This window comes from Ammospiza caudacuta, chromosome 5 (genome assembly GCF_027887145.1).
Source record: "Ammospiza caudacuta isolate bAmmCau1 chromosome 5, bAmmCau1.pri, whole genome shotgun sequence".
NCBI classification, from domain to species: Eukaryota; Metazoa; Chordata; class Aves; order Passeriformes; family Passerellidae; genus Ammospiza; species Ammospiza caudacuta.
The window spans coordinates 68217503-68241362 of NC_080597.1; positions in this window are offsets into that span (position 1 = coordinate 68217503).

Here is a 23860-nt window from a genome sequence, read left to right on the forward strand (position 1 = left end):
TGGAATCAAATAACAGCTTTCCTGTAAAATTAAGTAAGGCTGGAAGTCAGGTTTTGAAGTTTTGCCTTTTTTGGAATCTGAAACTCAGGAATCCAGTGCCAGCCTGAAGCATGGGGAAGAAAAGAAAGCAGGATTTATTCCATGAACAATTTATTATTTACTAATCACCCAGTCTTTGACTCATCTAGTTATTTATGGCCTAAAAATTTATTAATTTTCCAGGTATTTAATAAAGATGCAGAATGTTTAGAAATGCTGACCTCATCCTACAGCTGTGTATGGACATGACCAATAGGCTTCAAGTGAGTTCCCACTACCTTCAACAAGAAAGTGTGATTGACATGAAACATTAAATTAGCAGAGTTCAGTTTCTTGGTATGTCTTCACTCTCCCATAATGCAGAAAAAAGAAGCATAAATGCAGTTTCATCATAAAGTTTTAAAAAGCCATTCAAATCTCCTAAACAATCAATTTCTTTACATTTGCTGATTAAACAATTTTCTTATACAGTCACTGTTTTAAATACATGGCTTGTACATCATAGTAACATTGCACTGCAGAAATTCTTGTAATTTATCTGCATTGAGATTCCTAAAGATCTATTACAGCAGACAAATCTTTTTCTTTAAGCACTTGAATGACAAAAAAAAGAAAGTAAATCTTCATTCTTACTTCATTCTAAATTTATTGCCTCTCATATCTGACTGAGACCTTTCTGTGAAGGAGCACAGGAGCAACAGGTACTGATATAATGAGGCATCTTACAGAAAGTTTTCTTTGTAGCTATTTGGTGGACTTGGCAGGGTTAGGCTTGTGGTTGGACTCTTGCCTTAAAGATCCTTTCCAACCTAAAAGATTCTATTCTATGATTGTACTGAAAGTACTGGAAATCTTTCAACTGACCATTGTAGTCCATATGTCAGAAAAAAATTCCTATTGCAAAAGTACAGCATTTTATTTGCATCAAAGTCTTCTTCTCAGTTCTTTTAATCAGTGGCAGGTATTAATTAATGATCAAGCTTTTCTCTTTTATGTCAATTTCTGGATATATTATTTATGTTTTCATGTCTTATTTACACCATTGCAAATCTAGCATAAAAGACAAAGGAGCAGGGCCCTCTGTCTCTTAACCATTTTTAAAAACTTCAAATTTTTATGTTAGCATCAGAATCAAAATTTTATTAATCTGATTTTTTACTTGTAAATAAACTCATTCTTCAGTAATCAGCATTTTCAGAAAGATTCTTGAAGCCAGTGAGAGGTTAAGACCACACGTGCAGTGGTTGCAGCACTTGTGTGAATAGATGAGGCACAATTACCAAGTGCCTTAAGTGTCTTTTGTGGGGGCATAATAGGCAATAAATCTGTGCTGGCTTTATTCTTGCCAGCCCTCATCAGCATTTTGCTGAGCACATTCCACCTTTGTGCTTGGTATAACACGTGCTTCACTAGATGGGACTCCCAGATGTTGCTGGATTCAGCCAAAATGTGCTTGCTGAAATATGGCAACAAGTGTGTGCGTGAGCCTGGAGAAAGGTGTAAAGCACAAATCTGATGAGGAGCAGCTGAGGGAGCTGGGGATGTTTAGTCTGGATAAAAGGAGGCTCAGGGTGGAGTTTATCACTCCGTACAACTGCCTGAAAAGAGGTTGTAGAAAGGTGGGGTCAGTCTCTTCTCATGAGTAACAAGTAATAGAACAAGTGGAAATGGCCTCAAGTTGCACCAGGGAAGGTTTAGATGGGATATTAGAAAAAAATTTCTTCATGGAAAGGGTTGTCAGGCACTGGAACAGACAGCCCAGTGAAGTGGTTGAGTCACCATATCTGGAGGTATTTAAAAGATGTGCAGATGTGGCATTTAGGGACATGGTTTGGTGGTGGACTTGGCAGTGCTGGGTTAAGAGTTGACCTATATAGACTTAAAAATAAATTATTCCAACCTAAATGATTCTGTGGTTCTGTAGTTCTATGATAATCAATGCCACATACCAAAATACTATTTTCTTCTTGGCTTGTAATATCTTCTTTATGTCTGTGTTTTACATTGGGAAGGGGGAGTAATCTTGCTGAATAGTTCTCATTCCATTTGCTAGTGCAGGACTGACTTGGGACAGCCTGATATCAATTTCTAATATCAGGGGTAAAAATGGTCTTATCGGAGTCTGCACCAGATGGAAATGGAAGATCCAGCCTGCTGCAAGTGGGATGAATTGTTTTACATATTTGAATTTGATAAAATTTATATTGCAAAAACTTTGTGACCTACATCCAACAGCAAGATAATCAACACTCTTTTGTTCTCATCCTTGTGATTTTCATATTTGAGTAAGCATGCTGGATAGATCTGGTAGCAAAACCTTCACTATTTGATAAGACTGTTTATGTTTCTCTTGTTATTGTCAGATTTGAGGAAAGCATTCATTCTAATTCTAGTCATTAGAGCTGTACACATTTTCACACTTGGGTTTTTTGATACTGCAGTTAAACCAACAATAACTTTGGGATAACTTAATATTGAAACTTGGAGTCCAGAACAATAAAATTTCTCCCAGTGAATAAAACTAAAAATAGTTTATAACCAAGTTACAGTCTAAAACTTCATCCATGGTGCTGATTTTGCTTGGTGTAGAGTTGATTTTCTCCAGAGTGGCTTTTATGGGGCTTTGCTGTGGGCTATGTTGAAAACAGTGTTGATAACACAGGGATGTTTTAGTTGTTGGTAAGCAGAGCTTACGCTGTAGCACGATATGGAAATAGTAGTTTGGTTCTGAAACATTCTGTGTTCATTCTAATATTATCATTAATATGTTTCTGAGTTTAAAAGGAATTTTTTTCATTAATCACTGTGTTATATTTCAGTGTAATGTAAAAGTGCTCGTTGTAAATCTCATATTGTTGTCGTGACACCATTCTCAGAAAACCATAAATGCCAGTCATCTTGCTGGAGAGCACCCTCAATTATAGATGTTAAACTGTGGTATGTTCTGAACTTGTAAAGAAATATAACTTCTAAACACAGTCTTATACAAATAACATATGTTTTATAAAGTCAAAATTGACAGCATTTTTGTACAACCTTGTCTATTTTCTACCAAGTCCCTAATCTATTTCAACTTAGTTTAATCCATCCCTTTCATTGACTTGAAGCATATACAGTTCTTTCTTGAAACCAAATATATATATATATATTTCTTCTTTAATCTCCCTAATCGGACAATTTTCTCCATTGTTTTCACCCTGTGAGATAAATTCCTATGCCAGTAAATGATTTTCTAAATGTAAGGATGGGCTTCTCCTGAAGTCTGGTCTCTTGCCACTTCATAGGACTAAAAAAAGGTACATGGACCCATGGAGATGCACTCTCTGTGATGGCAACAGAATAATCATTGCAGACCACTGTCAGCCAAATGGAATTAAGCCATCTCAGCATCTCATACTTACTTAATCCATTTAACCTAATTAAAAGGGTGGTTATCAAAGGTACATTCCAATGTTATTGATGAGATTTTACTGCAATATTCCTGCAAAAGAACAGGTGCTGTCGTGCCACCCAGCCACAGATGCTAGTTTTGGAAGTTCAACAGGGTAGGCTGAACTTTAGTAGGAAGGTTGTATTTTTGCCCCCTTTTTGGAGCATAGCTGTTGCTGCTCCTGTTCTGCGTTTGGTGAGATACTCATAGACCCTATGAGAAAAGGGATTCCTTTTTTTCTTACCCAGTTGAAGTCAATGGGCATAGACCAGCACCTCCAAAGAATGGTTCCTCCTGCCCTAAGATATGGATTGTTGAGTTTTGGTATCCTGTTTGACTTGCTTTATATATAAACTAGTAGTAAATATGAAAACAACCTAGAAGGAATACTGGGCAGAGAGATGGAGAAAAAGTAAGAATGAACGATTATAGAGCAAAAATAAGAAAAGAACAGGAAGGTAAAGATCAAGAAGGAAGGTTATGCATGTGGAAATAAAGTCATGCATACTGTCTTCATTATGTATCATACAAGGAAAAGAAATTTTTTAAAAGGAAATAAGTTAGAAAAGGGTAAAGTGAATCAGGAAAACAGGGATGAGGAGGAAAAGAAATCATTAGGAAGATGCGACAGTAAAGGGAAGAAAAATTGTGTGCAGATAAGGAAGACATGCCAGTAAGTAGGAGAGGTAACAAAGAGGAAAAAGAGGAACGAGCTTGTCACAGACATCTTTTATGAAAATCCCTTTCTTAGGATTTTTTCCTGCTGAGAAGCTGAGAGATTTCAGCAACAAAATGTAAACAATGGTTATCTTCTGCTGTGGAATGCAACAGGTGCATCTGTGATTGGCCCATCTTGGATGTTTCCAATTAATGGCCAACCACAGCCCAGTTAGCTTGGACTCTCTGTCTGAGCCACAGACCTTTGTTATTCATTCCATTCCATTCTTAGCCAGCCTTCTGAGATGAAACTTTCCTTCTATTCTTTAGTATAGTTATAATGTAATACATATCATAAAATAATAAATCAAGCCTTCTGAACATGGAGTCAACACTCTCGTCTCTTCCCTCATCCAAGAACCTTTGTGAACACTGTCACACGAGGTCACCAAGAGAGGAGTGGTCTACACAAGTGCACTTGTCCATTTAGTTGTAAAAGATGGCACAAAGAGTGGCAGGAAGAAGCCAAGTCTCTGCTGTGCCAGGGGAGCAGAGCAGAGGCTTTGCCCTGTGCTGGGTCAGAGCCAGGTCAGGCCCCTCTGCTGTGCCCTGCCCCTAAGCAGGGCTGCTCAGCTCGGGTGGCAAAGGGCACAGAGCTCCCTCCTGTATAACACGGCACACCTCAGTCTGGTAAGGCAGCTGCTGCTACACATTTTACACCAGCTGCAAAAATTATGTAAGGAAAATTTGAATCTTTTGTATGCTAATAGTTTCTAACGAGGGAAACTAGTGGGATGGATGGTAGATGGATGCCAAGTACCCTTAAGAGATAATAAAATAACAAATAAATATTTATAATACTCCTGTTTCAATAAAGCCTGAAGACATATAAGTTCTCTCATCTCTTTCATGATTTATTAAAAATCTTCAATTGGCTGTTCTTAAAAAATTCCACTTTGACTTTTAAAGTGAAAAGTCAAAAGATAAAAGCATCTATAGGTAAACTTCCACATCTGATCTGCCCATATCTCTAGAATTCAAATGAAGGAATGGATTTAAAAAGTTACATTTCAAGCTCCTGCTCTCATTTCAGCAGCAAGATTTTTATGTTGTTGTATTTGAAAGGATAAAGTAAAATGTTTGCATATGCCCATAGTATCTATATGGGTCTAATTCTTTCTGGAATCATGTGTCATTAGCTATATAATAATGATGTAATTTATTTATATAGGTTAATGCCTCAACAGTCCAAACTATTTCAGAAGCCATAATATATCACTATGGTAATGTTAAGCCCCCTTGTTATAATTGGGTCTGTACAGTCTGCCATTCCATGCAAAACAACAAAGGGCAGCTCTGCACAAACCACTCCAAATGTTGGAATTAATTGTGTTGTAGACTTCATATTGCACTTGCAGATGTTATTAATCACTGCTACTCTCTGTTTAATAGCTGTTTCTATAGTAACTTGAGTTACTATAGTTGAGTAGTTGTTTTGTTTGTTGGGTTTTTTCTCCCTACAAGGAGGACAAAGGCAATCTGACTATATATATACCTATATAAATATATATATATGTATATGTATAAATACCCAAACCCTAAGAAGTGCAAGAAGTATAAGATAAACAAAAAGTAATGACACAGAGGAACATGAATGCTTTCAGAAGATATCAAGCTACTCAAATAATCAATTACTGAAGTTAACAATTTGCTCTTACTGATCCTTTTAACTTTGTGATTTTTGGCACAATCTAGAAAGTCCAGTGAAGTGAGAGTGCAAGCAGTGCAAGCAAACACAGATCTGTGTTTATGTCTGTGCCCAGCATCACAGATTTACTAGATACAAACACACTGCCAATGATGCTGGCCTAGGACTAGAAGACTTAAAACATACATCTATGAAGACTTAATAATGAATTTAATATTTTATGTGAATTATAAACTAACCACAGCTGTGTAACCTGCATTTGCAATAAAGTTTTTTACATCCACTGCCCAGCATATTTCCAAGAACAGAGCAAAGTATGTAGTGTATCAGCTAACACATCAAGCATCTGTTAACTTTAAGTCATCTCTTATTTCTGTGTTCATTCAACACATGCTTTTGGTTAAGAGGTATTCTAAAAGCAGGTAGAATGTCCTGGTAACCGGAGATGTGGATAGTTTAATATTTACTCCCTACACATATCAGAAAATAAAGTGAAAATAAATTTTCATAAATAAAATTGCCGATGAATTAAAAATGATTGTCTCTTGAAACTAGCAGGGGTGGAAAAAAAAGTAAGTTTTATTTTGGTATTTCAAGGTGATACACTAAAATAACAGAAATATTTCCTTTTAAAGTGTAACATTTATAATATTCTAACTCTTAAAATATAATTTGAAAACTATAGCAATCTCAGCTTACTTCCATCAATAGCTATGATAGAAAACATTACTTTAAATGTCCAACTCTCCCTCCCTCAAGTACAGAAAACTGTTTGTCTACTTTGAAATGCAGATGACTGAGTCCAGGAGTTCCACAGAAATTTTTCTTTTCTATGGAAGCTGACTGCCAAGTGCCATGTGCACCCATCTATCCTGTGGGAGTAAATATAATTTAATGCTTTTGAAGCAGATATGCACTTGCCCCATGCGCTGATGAAATCCTGGGTTTACAGTTTAAGCGGGTCAGAGTGGTGCCCATTTTGGGACTGATCTTCAGAAGGGCACACAGCACATCAGCTGGTGTGCATTCGTAGCCCAGGGTTTGAAATTGTCATCAAAACATCTACATAAAGCACACAGTAACTAAAAATAATCAGGGTATAATCAATTAATTAATCATTAAAATAGAGTAATAAAAAAGAGAGGGATCTCAATGTCTTAGAGGATAAATCTGGACTGAGAGTTTTGCTTTTATAACACAAATCAGTGTTTGAAATCCTCATAGGACCCGACCACGTTCTGCCTCCCACGCGACGTTTTGCAGCAGAAATCCTCTTTGAGGAGAGGCTGCTCTCTGTGAGGTGCTGCTGCCGTGGTCTGGCTGCCCAGGCTCTGTCCCTGAGCCCAGCCTGCCCTGTGTCCTGTCACCACCATCCTCCAGAGAGTGGCTGAGACCAGCCTCAGGTGCCTGCTGAGAAAAACCAGCAGCTGTGCCAGGTTTGATCAGTAATCCATGGAAATGGAGTTTCTCTGTTACTTTTTCACTTTGGAAACTTCCTTTGCCCTTGACTAGTCCTTTCTTTTGGCCAGTCTCCTGAAGTCTGTTTTCTAGGCATGAAAAGAGATGAGGATATTCTCCTATTTTTTTTTTTAATATGAGAAGTCTATGGGAGACATCAAGTGGAGGACATAACCTTGAGAGAACAGGGGTAAAGGAGGCAGAAAACCTAATGCAGGGTCAAAAATTGAAAGGGAAAGGATTAATTAAAATATACAGAAGGAGTTTTGAAGATGAAAAAGGAATATAAGTGCTAAGTATTTTCCTTTGTAACAGAAGCTGTGCTGAGAATCAACAGGGAAAGCATGGCTTTTATTTGAGAGGCAATTTGCATATTAATATTGTGATAGCATTATGCAATAGTATATAAGACAGATTGGGTAAATAGAGGCTGTGACTAAACATTTCAGCTCCTTCCTCATGCCTATTGAAAATAAAAACTGGCAGAATGTCACACTGTAGGATTGTCCTTGATTTGTTTCCAGTAGAACATTAATTGATGTATTCCCATGTTTTGATATGTGATTTACAAGCTCAATAACTCGAAGGGTGATTGCAGCCAGGCAGGCAATCTGGATGCCAAGCCTCATTTCAGTGAACTGTCCTGGATATTTCACTCTGAAAATCATGGCTTTCTAAATGTGTGGGAAACAATATTAAGCAGTGGCAATCAGCAGTGCAGTTTTCTGTTGGTGTAGCAGGAGGGATTATTTTGAAATAGCTAGTGCATCTGTTTGGTAGCTATTTTTCTCTTTTGAACGGGAAAAATCTTCAATGTTTCAAACAAAATGCTTATGAAATACCCAGAAATGTAGAAATTTTTGTGAAGAACATTTTGTATTAAAAAAAAGCTGTATTTTTTTTAAAGCAGCCAAAATGAATGAAGAAGAATATAAACAACCAGTAAAAATAAAATAAAAAAAATTCTTCCCATAGGTTGTTTTGTAAAACTCTTGGCAACCCAGAAATTCTAAACTATAGTTTCATTCCAATACAATCTAAAGTTACTCAACTGTGACCCCTAAATATCAAGGCCATAATGGTAACAGTGAAAAATGAAAACTCATTATTGTAATACTCTGTGTTCCTAAAATATCAATCCATTTCATGTTTCATCTCATTTTCTAATATGGTTTCATTTGGTGAAATCTGCTTAACAGGAAAAAAATTGAACTTTTTTTTTTAATAACTCTGTTGTTAAATGAGTAATAGAGAATTGGTGCTTCAAAGAGAAAGTAAAGTGGTTCTGTGATGTAAGTTTATTTGAATGAAAGCTACTTCCAGAACAGTAGCTTTAAGGGTTAATATTTCAGCTCTCACATCAAAACAAACTAGGACATGGCATAAGTATTGAGGAGTAGAGTACTAGAGGATGGATACAGCACAATATAACTTTGCAGAGTGAAAACTGGCACATGTTGCCCAAAAATTTGTGGAAGCAACCATCAGCAGTAAATTGATGATATCAAAATGTTTACTACATTAAACCAACAAATTATAGTTTATTATTTCTTACATTGAACCTTCTGTCTGAAAACTGTGGATATGAAGTTTATCCAGCATTTAGGAGAGCATCATTGCCCTCTTTCCACCTGTGGGATAAGTTGGCATTTCCCTGGACCCTGTTCCAATGCCTTTCAGCAAATCCTCTTTGGATTTGTTTCACAGTTGCTGTTTTGGGAGTCTGATTTACTAACACCTTTTGCAACAAGTGAAACTGCCTCTGTGCGGGAGGGAGATCAAGCCTATTGTTCTTGTTATACAAACTCATTTAATTAATTCCTCATCATAGTTCCTCTTGACTGATTTTTTTCTAAATTTTAATGATATGAAGAATACTTATTTTTATTATATATTCTTTCTTCTTTTTCATCTATTGCTTCATCTGTTGCACTAGAAAGTGAAGCCCCCCTTACTCTGTGGTCAGGAGAGAAGAGCAGCCTTGCCTCAGGTGTTTCAGTCCAACAAGAAACATTTTTTTGATGTAGAAGCAAAGTGGCTTCTTAGCAGCTGAAAGAATTTTTGAGAGTATAAATAAGGAAAAGTAAATGGAAATTAGGAATTAATTTTTGCTGTGGCAAAAAGAAGGGGATAATTCCAAAGAGGTTAAGTTTTGAAGAGAGGGTTTATAGGAAGAAGGTGAGCCTCTGCAGATGTTTGGGGAGGAGAAATGAGACCAAAGAGTTTGCAAGAGGAAACAGGAGATTTTATCCTTCTCTCATAATTATAATAAGCATTTTATTGTGTCTAAGAAATGGCCATCATTCCAGAAATTTAACTGGTCATCAGATATCTTTGAACCTCTTTATCCAGAGATGAGAATGGGTCTATAAATATGGCTTCAGCCTTATGTACACTAAGGGTCCAGCTTCCCAAAAGCAAAGTTTTCTTCTGTTTGTATCTAGCTCAGCAGATGAAGATGCAAATAATCCAGAAAATAATCCTGTGGCTTGGAGCTTCCTGCCAACTAGAGATGATTAATTAATTTCTTCTCAATTTTTGCTGTACAAAATGAGATGCTAGAAGTTAGCAAAACATGCCTAGAAAAAGCAGCGTTGCTGAGGTCAAAAAGTTGAAGAATAAAGTAACAATTGTCAAAACTATCACTGATTTAAAACAAGGACCAGAAGTTTCACTGCTTTCACAAAGGAGAGATGCAGAGGCATCATGCAATAAGGTTAAGGAAAAATATGATTATGTCACAGTTCTGACATGGCCCTTAAGCAAAAAATTATTTTTGTTTGTGTTTCTGGCCTCATTTCGATAGATTCTAGATTTGGAAGGTAATTTAAGAAAGAAATAAAAGTGATAAAGTACAAAATGGATTTACAAAGGCTTACTTCATTGCACTGGATTAAGATTCTTCTTTACTTTGATTTTCTCGACAAAGGAAAGGAAATACATCTAATCTACTTAGACTTTTATAATGCATCTGATACAATTCCACAAGGAAAATTATTAGCTAAACAGAAAAGTCAGGGATTAGCACAAGAGTTTTAAAATGAGTAAGGAATAGACTTAAAAGAGAAAAAGTGAAATGTTGAAGCAAACTGTTGATTAGAAAATTGTCTTGAAAGGTAGATTAGAGACTTATTTAATCTAAAATTTACATTAGTAATCTTGGCTCATGGTGTGTGGTTGATCTGTTAAAATTTAATGATGACACAAAGGAATTGCCAATATAGGAGAGGGTCAAACATCATGCAGGATGAAAAAGATGAATGATGATGGCAATAACAGAGCAAGAAGAATATTATGATTTTAGGGACTAATAGGAAAAAATTACTTTGCTGCTCATGGTGGTTGTTTACACAATGACTATGATTCATCATTATTACATAGATACAAGATAACCAAATATGATCCTGTAATCTGGTTGTGTTCCCCTGTATTGCTTTTATATTTTAATTGCTTTCTGTTCCTCTGTATGGTTTAGATTGAATGTTAGGAAAACTTTCTTCCTGAAAGGATGGTCAGGGAGGGACTGAAATTGCCATTCTTGGAAGTGTTCAAAAAAATTGCAGATGTGGCACTCAGGGACACAGTTTAGTGGTGAATATGGTGGTGCTACATTGACAGTTGGACTCAATGATCTTAGAATTCTTTTCCAATTTAAATTATTCTGTGACCCTGTGAAGCACTTGACTCTGGGCTGAGTGTGAAAAAACTGTGATTTGAACCCTGTTTCTTACATCCCCATGCATATATACCCTGTGAGAGCCCATCCTGGTTATGGAATACCCCTCTGGCCAACCATGTGAAACAAATAAATCCAGACTGGAACAAGGGCTAAGCAGGGTGCCTGGCACTAAATGTACTTTGCTTTTACGAGCTGGAGGCACATAAGGTGCATGCTCACCCTCTGAAATTGTAAGAGCAGAGAGAAGAGAGAGAAGACACATTTTAGCTAATGAATAATGCTGGTACGAGGATAAACAGGCACAAATTAGCCATGGTTATGTGTGAAGAGGAAAATCAAGACCATCAGATCAGTGAGAGTCTATAAGGGCAGAAAGGGAATATTTGTTTCTAGCTCATGGAACAGAAATAGCAGTGCCCCTTTGCCCAGATCAGTTTCTCACTTAATTTTTATTATCACATTTCCCTTAACATCAGGAACACCATTCTTCACTAACAGATTGCTTTGCCAAGCCTGTCCAGGCTGTAGAAATTAAGCATCAGTGCTCTTTCAGATTTTGCATTTGCTGTTCCCTGACTACCCTCCAGTTTCTGTGTTTATGCTCTTTTCCACTGTGCTAGTTCACCCTTTTAGAGTTTCTGTCTGCTTCCTCACATGCCTTTCTCCTTTCACTCCATGATATTTTTAGGCAACTTGATATAATTGATTTTATTATTTTGTTTTCTTTTCTTCTTTTTTAGCCAAACTTTGCACCAAAACAGTTGAAACACCATTTCATGCTTTAAAAAGTAACTCTATTGCGAGACTCTCTGTCATCATCATATATAGCAGCCTTCAAATTTACAAACATAAGACTGGAAGAGGAAGTCAGAATGCATGTAACTTCCTGGACTGATACAAGCAATAGATCTTTTAAATTTCTTTTTCTCTGTTATCCTATTATCTAATTATAGCAGTGACTCAACATTCAATTTATTTGACAAAAACAAAAGTTCTCTAAAACTTTCTTTTTCAAGTATGCCAGCCCATATTGAGCCTACAAAACCCAAAAATTCCATCCCCCTTTAGATCCTACATAGAGTAACCAAACCCTTGTTTGCTCTTTGTAACTTATGATACTTGCTTAAATACAAGAGAGATACTGTAAACCACCTCTCCAAACTGGCTTTTGACAGGACAAAATGTCTCTAAGATTAGTTGTTTAGTCCCTTTATCCTGATTTCTTCTAGCAAAACATTTAAAACATTCGACTTTCAAATAGTTAAATTACCATTACTGCTCTTTTGGGACAGGACAGTTGTTTGGTGCACTCTAAGACTGGGTCAGCTCCAGGGCTGTGTAAGCAAAAGTTGCTTGAAAAATCAGCCATGAACTATTATGTTTTTCAGAGTGAAGTCAAAATGTTAAACTCAGTGATGTCAGATACAATCTTTATTTAAAGCCAATATACAAATTTATGCAAACCCAGATAAGGAAGATTTTTCTTTTTGCTTCACAAGGATTAGATGGCCAGAGAGGAGCTGCATGCTTGCTGTTAACACACTGGGAGTTGAAAATTGTTAATAACTCAGCGCTTGTCAAAGCAAGGTCTCTCCTCAGAAAAACAGTGAGGACATAGATATTTCTCTTCAGAAAGGGTTTTCATATCTGGTTTTGTTTCAGGTAGTCATGAAATCCTAATCCTTCTAAATGTTCCACATAAATAAAGCAGTAAATTTGGGCCAGCTAAACAGTGGTTTGATTTTAAGTCTAAAATGTTAACACTGGTAATAAATGCAAAGGCAGTACTGAGGCAGTTATCACAATTGGATTAAATTTTCTAAGTGCTTTGAGCATTTTGCTGAAAAAGAAAATAAATTGGAGGAGTACCTTTTCGAATATGTGTAACATTTAATTTCAGTACTTCACTCCATGCTCTATTACTACAAGAGCTGAAATAAAATCCAAGTGGTTTTGCACAAGACTTACATAATTACAAAATTAACTAAATATCTTTATTTAAATGAAACAATTAAAAAAAAATCTTAATTTGATCAGCGAGCTAAGGCATTTTTCAGCTTTGTCTCAACTAATTGGTTCCCTGTCAGTAAATTTCCCAGGTCCATTATTCCCTCAGCTCTTTCTCTGAAATGACTTTTAACGGTGATTTATGGAAGAAATGAAGCTACCTCTAGCCCTCTGCAGGTAGAACACACCCAATAAACTCAAGATCCTGAAGTTAAAGGAAGAAAAAATGAGCAGAGAAAATAGAAAACCAACCACTACCATCAACAACAAAAAATACAGAGGGACATCAGTTTACAATCAAAAAGTGCAAAACTCCAGGTTTTCTCTCAAATGAGAGGTGTGCTATTGTTCAGGCTGGAACTTCTTTGTGATATAAAGTTTTCAGGGCAGGATACCTTTGAGAAGATTTGGGCACATCTGTGCATTGTCCTTCTTCCACTGCACATGATGGGTTGGAGGTGGTGGAGAAGCCCATCACGGCATGGAAGGAAGAGAACTTGGGAAATTTGTGGGTTTTGCCAAAGTAAAGGCCAAAGGAGGAAAGTAGTCCAAGAATGACTGAAATATAATCTATAATTCACACAGATTCAGTGCCGTGAAAGCAAGTGAGTGTCTAATGTTTTGTTTTTCCTTGTTGCTTCCTCTTTTTTTCTACTTTATTTCTCTTTTTTGCTTCTACACTGGATTTTTTTTTTTTGACAGCTTGAGTCAATTTCTCAAATGAAAAATAAAGAATAATAAAAGGTAAAATTTATAAAGACCTAATAAAAGAATTCTGAAAATATTTTGCCTCACAAGCAAAAGGCATTTTATTTAGTCGAAATCCCATAAACATTCATCAGTTTTGGAATTTATTGTATTTGACTTATTTTTTTATTTCCTTAAGGTTTAAAGCAGTAAGCCTTGTGGAACTCTGAACCCCAGTCCTGAGGGTACTTGAAGGCTGAGGTTGAGGTGGTCCCAGCATTGTGGGTGGCTCAGACTGGGGTCGGGAGCAATGCTGATGCAAATGCCAAACTCCCCTTGGCAGGACTTTTTCAGCCCCAGTGTCCCTGGAGATGTAGGCCTGTGGAACTCTGAATGGCAGAGTTCCCAACCCTTGGGGAACAACACTGAGGTCCTAAAGACCATGGCTGGCCCAGATAAGAGAAGTTTGGAGGGAGCAATATCCCCAGAGTGTGGTGGTCACCACATAAATCTGAGAGGCACCAACTCATAAAAAATAAATCCTAATAAAAACTGAAATAAGGAGTTGATGTATCTAAATATGATAGTCTAGACCAAGGTTGTTACCTGTAAGAAAAAAGCTCATTAAGAAGACCACAGAGTGCTGTATTTACAGAGATAAAAATTTGATATGCTGAACAATGTAGTTATTATTAATAATCATAAAATAATTTGGGTTGGAAGGGGCATTTAAAGATCATCTAGTCCAACTTCCCTGCCATGTGCAGGGGCACCTCCCACTTGGTCAGGTTGCTCAAAGGTCCATTCAATTCCAGAGTTGGGGCATCTACCACCTCTCTGGGAAACCTGTGACAGAGTATTGCTGCCCTCATAGTGTGGTGGTGTTTGAAGGGGTTCTTGGATGAGGGAAGAGACTGTTGGCTCCATGTTTCAGAAGGCTTGGTTTATTATTTTATGATATATATAATATTAAAACTATACTAAAATAATAGAAAAAAGGATTTTATCAAAAGGCTAGCAAGAATAGAAAAGGAATGATTACAAAGGCTTGTGACTGACCAGGCAGTCCAAGCCAGCTGAATGTGATTGGCCATTAATTAGAAACAACGACATGAGCCCAATCACAGATGTACCTGTTGCATTCCACAGCAGCAGATAATCATTGTTTACATTTTGTTCCTGAGGCCTCTCAGCTTCTCAGGAGGAAAAATCCTAAGGAAAGGATTTTTCATAAAACACGTCTGTGACACTCATAGCAGATAATTCTTTCCTTATGTCCAATATAAATATACCCTCTTTCACTTTAAAACCATCATTACAGGCCCTGCTAAAAATCTGTCCTCATTTTTTCTTGTAAGCCCCCTTCAAGTACTGAAAGTCCATAGTGAGATCTGCCCAGACCCTTTTCTTCTCCAGGCTGAACAGTCCCAACTTAGCCTGTTTTCACAGGAGGTGTTCCAGCCCTTGATTTATTATTTTGTGATATATATTATATTAAAACTATATTTTAATAGTTTTAATGATCCCCTGTGGACATACATGTCTAACATGTATCTACCATGTCCATATCTTTCTTGTGCTGGTGGCCAGAGCTGGGTGCAGCTCTCCAGCTGGGTCTCACCAGAGCAGAGCAGAGCAGAGCAGAGCAGAGCAGAGGAGCAGAATCCCCTCTCTCAGCTGTCCCCACTGCTTGTGATGCAGCCCAGGACATTTTTGGCCTTGTCTGAGTGCACATGGCTGGCTCATGTCCAGCCCTCCATCCCCCAGGGCCCAAGCCCTTCTCCCCAGGGCTGCTCTCAATCCCTTCATCCCCCGGTGTTCATTGCCACTGGGAATTGCCCTGACCCACGTGCAGCACCTTGCATTTGGCCTTGTTGAACTTCTTGAGGTCAATTATCAGCTTTCATAGTGCCAAAAATAGCTGCCTAATTCCTGGAGCCTTTAGTTGCAGTGGAAGAAGGCAAAAGCTCCTTTAAATCAAGGTTCTAAGGCATAAGTTTCCAAGCTCTGCTCTTCCAGAGGGATGATATCACAATATCATAAATCAGAAGGAAAAAATGGCTTAAGTAGATACTCATTTAGTAAAATCTTTTGACAAAGATGCTTTGATTTATAACCATTAACATGTCCTCTCTTTCAGCTTTTGGTCTTCCTGTGGTTTTGGTTTTTGTTGTGTTACAAAATTATTGTGACCAAATATTTCTGCCTACAAGTTATTCTCAGCTATTGTTTATTTGGGTTCATGGACTAAACAAAATTTAAGGCAATTTTGGTTACCAGAGCTACCAGACTTGTTCCCAAACATACCACGAGGCCTGAGGTAAGAATTCAGCAGTGTCCAGCTGGCCACAGTTCAATCTTGGAAATATAATTTTTTTTTTTTGTATACAAGAGACAGATTTGACCTAAGAATGCCTGAGAAAGTGGTATAAAACCTCCAACAAAAAGCCCAGTCAGGAACTCAACCACATGTTAGAAAAAACCTGATTAAGTGAATGTTCATGGCTGCTTTCACCAGTACCTGTAGCTTTTGCCAATGGGTTTTCTGTTCAAACACTGGTTGTGTTAAGAAAGGCTTAATGATAGAAATTTATTAATTCTGTGACTTCAGAAAACCTGACCTGATGACAGCTCCCTTCCCAGAGGATGCAATTAGGTTATAACTATGGCAATGCTTGGCTTGTTTACTGGCTTACAATGGAGTTTCTGATAGCAGTAAACATATGGCAACACTTATATTGGTGCTAGTTGTGGCAAAAATAAAGCTGAACAGGGAAGAGAATATACCAGTGCCCATTTGAATGGTAGTAGACTTACTTTCTCTATGATTTCAGATTTTTTAATTGAAATTAAGGCAATTATTTCCCCCCTGTTTATGTGTCTCTTTACTGAGGAGGTTTTCTGGATTCAGAACTAAATGGCAAGTTACCACTTTTACCACTTCTATCTCCCTGTAGCTGGAGTTAGTCTTTCTATTGCCATGGAGAGCATAATCTCTGAATTTGGGTGCCTCACTGAGACACCTAAGGTACTCTTACACTAGTTGAGTAAAAAAGGCAGGGATTAGTCTGAGCAGTTTGCATATTGTTCAGCAAATATATCCTGGGACCACGTATTGAACCATGAAGATCAAACAAATGGTGAACAGATAGTTACTGTATAAGCTCATCCATACTCTACATGTAATATTTTCTACAAGCTCTTGCCCACTGTTGTGATAAAGTGAACAAAATTTACTCTAAGGGAAATTTTTGGTGTAGAAGCCTTAGGGAGAGTCATGGGAAGATGGAGAAAACACACAATGGGGACTGAATTAAGGCTGCAGAAGCAGCTTTAGAATGCTTGACTCTGCAACCTTTGAACCCTAATAATGTTATTTTAATGCATACTATGTTTTATTTGTTTAATGCCTCAGAGTAGCTACATTTGGAATGAACTCCATCACCTCCACTGAAGGAAGCAGCTCAATAGGTCCTGACCCAGCATGGCCTGTTGTGATCAGCCTCTGTAAGGTCATGAGCATCAGCCTTAGCCCTGAGAGCTGATGACAGAGTGCAGAAAAATTCTGTCCTCAGTTCCATGAAAGCCTAATTGCTCACTTTGTCATGTTGATCTTGTAACATGTCTCCTGCTCCTACTGCTTCTCAGCAATTTTCTGCATAGAAATACCCTCTGTGCACTGTCACCATTCACTCTGTGACATGGTGAAACTACTGTACAGGCTGTTTCTGTTAGATTTCACTAGGGAATGTTGTTTCTCCCTGGAGCTGCTCCCATCAGCTTCATGCTATTTCTGTCTCTCAAGAAACAATTCTAAGCAGCACCCTTTCTACTGATATCAGTCCTTTCCCTCCTCCTTCTCACAGCTGGCAGTCATAGTTGACCATGTGCCAGATTAAAATTTGAGAGGGTTACTATCCAAAGAGTTTGATATATTCTGGTGCTTCAGGAGCCTTTCACTGTAATGTCATCCTATACTTCAGCAATGCATTGCCCAGCTCCTGAGCTCCCCAAATCCAGTGTGCCCAGAATCCTGGAGCAATGCACTTGTGTCAGGGCAGCTCTGTAAATTACCATATCAGTCTGCAGCATGCTGCTGTGACTCTGTGATCTTGGGTGTCCTGGTGAGCACTGCAAGGCTTTAATGAGCTCTGTGGGCCATTTTTCATAGCCCTGTGGGACATTTGCTTGGATGCAGCAAGCATCCAAGGGTGGGGTGATGGGGAGGACAACACAAAAATCTTCTCTGTGCCTTGGATTGTCCTAAACTCTGAATCTAAACTCTAAGTCTGAACGTAAAGAGCATCATTTGACTTTGTGATCTTCTCACTATTGTTTTCAAGGGCATTTTACCTAATTAGAAAAGTGCACCCAAATTATGTCCACATCACTGGCATCATATGTTACCCTCAATTGTTCCATGGAAAAGAAACATCATTAAACATAAACTCAGCTCACAAATGCTATCCTGTCACCAGTTATTTCATGCAATGTTACCTTCCTTTCCTCCCTGTTTACCTAATGACTTGGTGTTGTTATTCATACTGTTTCTGTGCTATTTGGCTTACCCACCATATGTTCACTCACTTTAGATCTTGTGATAATGATCTTTTGTGTTACATACACTTCCATGTATTAATTATTGCTGAGATTCAGATGTTTGGGCTTCAGAAATAGCAAGGTGTTTTCTATGTATTTTTTAACATTCAGAAATACAGGCTTCTTTTGCAAAAGTAGGTTAAAAAAAGTTTAAGTTTTAAATAATCTTTAAATTAGCATAGAACAATGGCAGAAATAAGGATGTTGAAAAAAATTTATTTGACAAACAGTTTCCATTTCTACAAGTTTTCTTTTATAGTTCTGACTGTTAAATGGGATTTATATAATATTAAGGATATCCAAGTAGATGGATTGCAGAACCTGGAACAGGAGGAAAACATCTAGGCAGATGGAAGAGGATGTCTAGAGAGCTGCACATACTTAATGCTGAAAAGTAACTTCACTCCTTGCTGATACCTGCTGCCATAATTCCTGTGTATCATGTACTGTGTTATGCTGGTATGTTAGGAATTGTAAGCCAGCTGTCTCATATAAGAGTCACAGTGGGTTTTGTTGGCTGGAAATTCATAATTAATGATTTTCATGGGTTTTTGTGTTCTGCATTGGTCTATGTTGCAGGATAGAGTGCCAAAAATGAAGATTTTAGCTGTATAAAAAATGAATTAATTAATTCACTTGTAGGTAACACAGGAAATCTTTGTTTTTTCACAAAAAAACACATAAACCCTGAACTTTAGTGGAACAAGACATCAGAGATGAAAGTCATAGAAAGCCATCCCCTTCCAAACTTTCTGGTGGAGCAGGGATGTTGCTTTGGCTAATCACACATTTCTGAAGGATTTGATTTGTATTGCTAATTTTGGTTCCTTCTGATATTACTTGAGAGTTTTAAACTGCTCTGCAGCAGTTATCAGAACTGGATAATCCCTGATGGGGTGTGACGATGTTCACAGGGATCCGAGGATGAGGGAAGAGACGAGAATGTTGACTCCATGTTTCAGAAGACCTGATTTATTATTTTATGATATATATTACATTAAAAATATACTAAAAGAATAGAAGAAAAGGTTTCATCAGAAGGCTGGCTAAGCTAAGAATAGAAAGGAATGATCACAAAGGTTTGTGGCTTGGACAGAGAGCCCGAGCCAGGTGGGCTATGGTTGGCCATTGATTCCAAACATCCACATGATACAACTCACAGATGCACCTGTTGCATTCCACAGCAGCAGATAATCAATGTTTACATTTTGTTCCTGAGGCCTCTCAGCTTCTCAGGAGGAAAAATCCTAAAGAAAGGATTTTTAATAAAAAGATGTCTGCGACAATGGGGAACTTTCCTTCACTGACCCAGCATTAAATGAGTTGCCTTTTGTACACAAGACTACACCACAATATATACATTAATACCTTTACGTTGAAAACAGTACCCACAAAACATAAAAGAATCAAAACAAGGACCACAGGGAATGGCGAGAAGTTTAGGCTGGATATCAGGAAAGGGTTTTTCAACCAGTTGTTGTTTGGGCACTGAAACATAAACAAAAGCTCCCTGGAATGTGCTCAGAGCACCAAGCCTGACACAGTTTGGAAGCATTTGGACAATCCCAGGCACAGGGTGGGGTTCTTGGGGATGGAGCTGTGCAGGCCCAGGAGCTGGACAGGATGGTCCTTGTAGATCCCTTACAACTCAGCCTATTCTGTGATTCTGTGACTAACTGAGCAACCAAACCACCTGCCTCTGTTCTGTCAACAGAAAAAGTTTAGAGAAGAAAGAATCTACCAGTCAAATGCACATTTAATCACAAAATGGTTTAGGTTATTTAGCTTTGATCCACCAGCCGTGCTGAGAAACATTGGAATATATTTTTATTACACCCAACTGAAAAAAAATATTTCTTTACAAAAAAAATCGTATAAAACAATGGAACATTAAAGTTTCAACTTCTGTTTTATTTCAAAGTAAAGTTAAACTTGGAAAAGGAACTCTATTAATTTTGTGCATGTTGAATAGAAAATATTTTAAAAATTAGCAGGGTGAATTTACATATCAGGGCTGAAGACATATCTTCCATGCAGACACATATCAATAATTGGCATATCTGAACATGTAATTTTTGAGAATTAGGTATTTATTGATTTTTTTAAATTCAGGTCTCTTATAGCATAAATTTTACATGGGCAGGAATTTAAAGTACCTTTGAAAATGTGAGAGTAACAAGAAGGAATTTTCTTTTAAGAGGAGTAAAAGATTTAATTTCTTTTTAATCTTCAAATGAGAAAAAAAAAATAAAAATCAACTTTAGTGTTTCTACTTGCAAGGATTCCATATCCATCTAGTTTTTTAGTCACGGCCCGTAAGCTGTGCATTTACATTATTGTTACAGCTGAATCAATACATTTCTGCGTATAATATGATTACACATAAGTTGTAATCCAAATGTTTAAACTGTTGTTCTAAATTTAAACGTTCTCAATGCTTAGAACTTGTGTGTTTCACCTGTCTGATTTTATAATTTTCAGTTTGGCTCCTTGCAAGAGAGGGAAGTGCCGACTTTTCCAGGAGATGAGAGAAGGAACTTCAGAGCCCAGAAAACCCAGAATGGAACTTTCAGAGCCCAGTATCTCTGAAAGAGAAGGGGAGAACAGTCAATATTATTGAGGTGTCTGACAGCAATCCCCATCCAGATCTTTGCAGAACATTTTTCAACTGTAGCTGGGAAAATGCTCCATGTGCTTCATGCTTAACAGGTGTGAGAGTCTGCAGGAGAGTAATGCTTCAGTGTTGAACTGGACCCTGGGTTTTCCATTTTTATCAATAAAAGCAATCTGTTGGAGAGATGGAGGCTCTGTAAGGCTGTGTTTTGTCCCTCCAAACCAGCTCACATGTGGTGTATTTTGAGAGCCAGCAAAGCCTGGACTGAAAAGACATGTAAATTGGCCTTGCGAAAATGACTTTATCATTGAAATATATGCATATCCGAGCACAGTCATTTTCAGAAAAAAATGGTGGTTTGGATACTGGAGGTTCTAGTATTTGTAGAGTTTTTTCAATAATGGTTTTGGAACAAACTTCAGAAATAATTCTTTCTTCCATAAAACCTTAGAAGAATTTTCTTTCATAAAACCTACAGGAGAGTTTCCCAGTCTCCCAGTTTTCCCATACAGGGAATTGGAAGGAGAAGACCCTCTACTGAGGTATGATAACCAAGACACCTTTAAACATGAAAGTTCCTAAAACAAGTATTAATGTGAATAACATTTTACAGATATTTCAAATCAAGGATGACATATTTTTTCTTTTGTGCTATTGATATAATTTTTCATTTTTTTTCACTTCTTCATTAACTAACTTAGAGAGGTGTTGAAAGCTTTTTATAAAAGAGATGTACATCATATCACTTGGATGACAATGCTGAATTTCTTCCAGGATTTAATATAATGGCTGAATTTGGCACTCTGTTCGTTATCTGAATAGATAACAAGGCTGCCCCTCAGCCATCACAGATCTTGCATATTTGAAAATGTTGATGCTTGAAAGATATCTCAGAATATCTATAATGAGTAAAAAGCCTGATTGAAGAAGTGGGTGGTGTCCTATTCACTGAGGTGTTACAGGCACATAATCAATAGGCCATGGAGGAAGGAGATCATTTTTATTTCCTAAATTGTCTTGTTCATTTATATGTGAAACAGACATTCATTAGCATTTAAATGCTTTTTTGACATTTAAGACACTCCCCTATTTTTATGAGATTTTGACACAGTTTCATTGAATATATTTTTATAACTTGATTTAGAAAATTATTTTAACAATTTCTGCAGATTCTGTCAGCCGTGGGTGAGCTGTCAAGAGGCTTGCTTTTATTTAAATTCTCAAATGTACACATTTGCAAGGAGCTTAAGCCCTGATTTGGGCCTGAACAAGGCATTTGCTGTCACATTTTTTGAGGTAGTTAAGGAACCCTCTGGAGAAGGTGGTCTAAAACGTTCCCTAATAGTGGCTGCTGCAAACAACATCCAATACCAAGTAGGGAAGAAGGGTAAAAAAATAATTAAATGTGGAAGGAACTATAATACTGTGTCTGTATTAGAGGCTGGAAGCTGAAGGGAGGGTTTCAGCTCCCCAGAGGTCAGGAGGGGGAGCCTGCAGTAGGCTACTTAAAGGTTAAAACTTTTATTTCTAGATATTCCACTCTTTATGCAGAATTAAATTTTACTGAGAGACATGTCACCAACAACAGAAAGCAAGTAAAATCATGGAAAGGAACATGACAAGTTGAATCTTTTAATCTAGATTGAATCTTATATTTTGGCTCTGATCTCAATTTGAAAATAATGTTCTTCAACGAAAGAGCTTCTGTGGGTGTCAGACTAGTACCTGTGTCGTAGACATCTTTTATGATAAATCCTTTCTGTAGGATTTTTCCTCCTGAGAAGCTGAGAGGCCTCAGGAACAAAATGCAAACAATGGTTATCTGCTGCTGTGGAATGCAACAGGTGGATGTTTAATTGGCCCATGTTGGTTGTTTCTAATTAATGGCCAATCACAGTCAGCTGGCTCGGACAGAGAGTCCGAGACAGAGACTTTGTTATCATTCCTTTCTATTCTATTCTTAGCCAGCCTTCTGAGGAAATCCTCTCTTCCATTCTTTTAGTATAGTTTTAATGTAATATATAATCATAAAATAATAAATCAGCCTTCTGAAACATGGAGTCAGATCCTCATCTCTTCCCTCAAACCTGAGACCCCTGCGAACACCCTCACAGTACCTGAGCAGAATTGTTGTGCCAGGTACAGTTTACATCTGGGTTCCTAAGGAGTGAGAAATGTCCAACTATTTTAATGGTGATCTGCTACTCCTTCATTTTATTTCAGCCTGCTAAATTACAGACCTCCGACAAGCATGAGTATCTACTTGAATCTCTATTTGCACACACCTGAAGGCCTCTGCCAGGGCTGGCCCAGGACACCCAGTGCTTGGTTTACAAGGCTCTGTTATTGCTTTTCCATGTTAGGATCAGCTTCCTTTTTTTGCAGGGGAAGCAAAAATATGTAAGGAGAACACAATCCTTTGTTTTAGAAGGACAAAGGAAACAACTATGGAATAATAGACCTTGAAATACATTGGCTGCAGCATCTCTTGAGAGCGACTTCAGCATGTTTCCTTTAATCAGCAAACCACTTCTCCCCCTCTGCCTCACCACAGCTGTATGAATGAAAGGATTCTTTTTTTTCCTAGAAGTTCTGAAAATGACAAAAAAAAAAAAAAAAAAAGAGAAGAAAAAAAGCACCTTTTGAGGCAAGCCAAGATTTATTTTAGCTTCTCAGTGATTTAAGAGGTTTTTTGTAAAAAGCCACTTTGGCTTAAACAAAACATTGCTTTTGACAGGGAATAAACCTTTTTTTTTTTCCACAAGAGAAGGCTTGAAAACAAAAGTATAATAATGAAAAGCATTTTTAATATTAAAAAAAAAGAAAAACCATTGATTGCTTTTGTTTATTTCAAATCTCAGATTAGATTTCTAATCTCATTACTTTTTTTCAAGTATATTTTAATGAAGTTAATTTGTGAAATCAGTTAACCTTTTAGAAATATTTTTATGTTCCCACAACTGCAGTTTTCTTTAAAAGCAA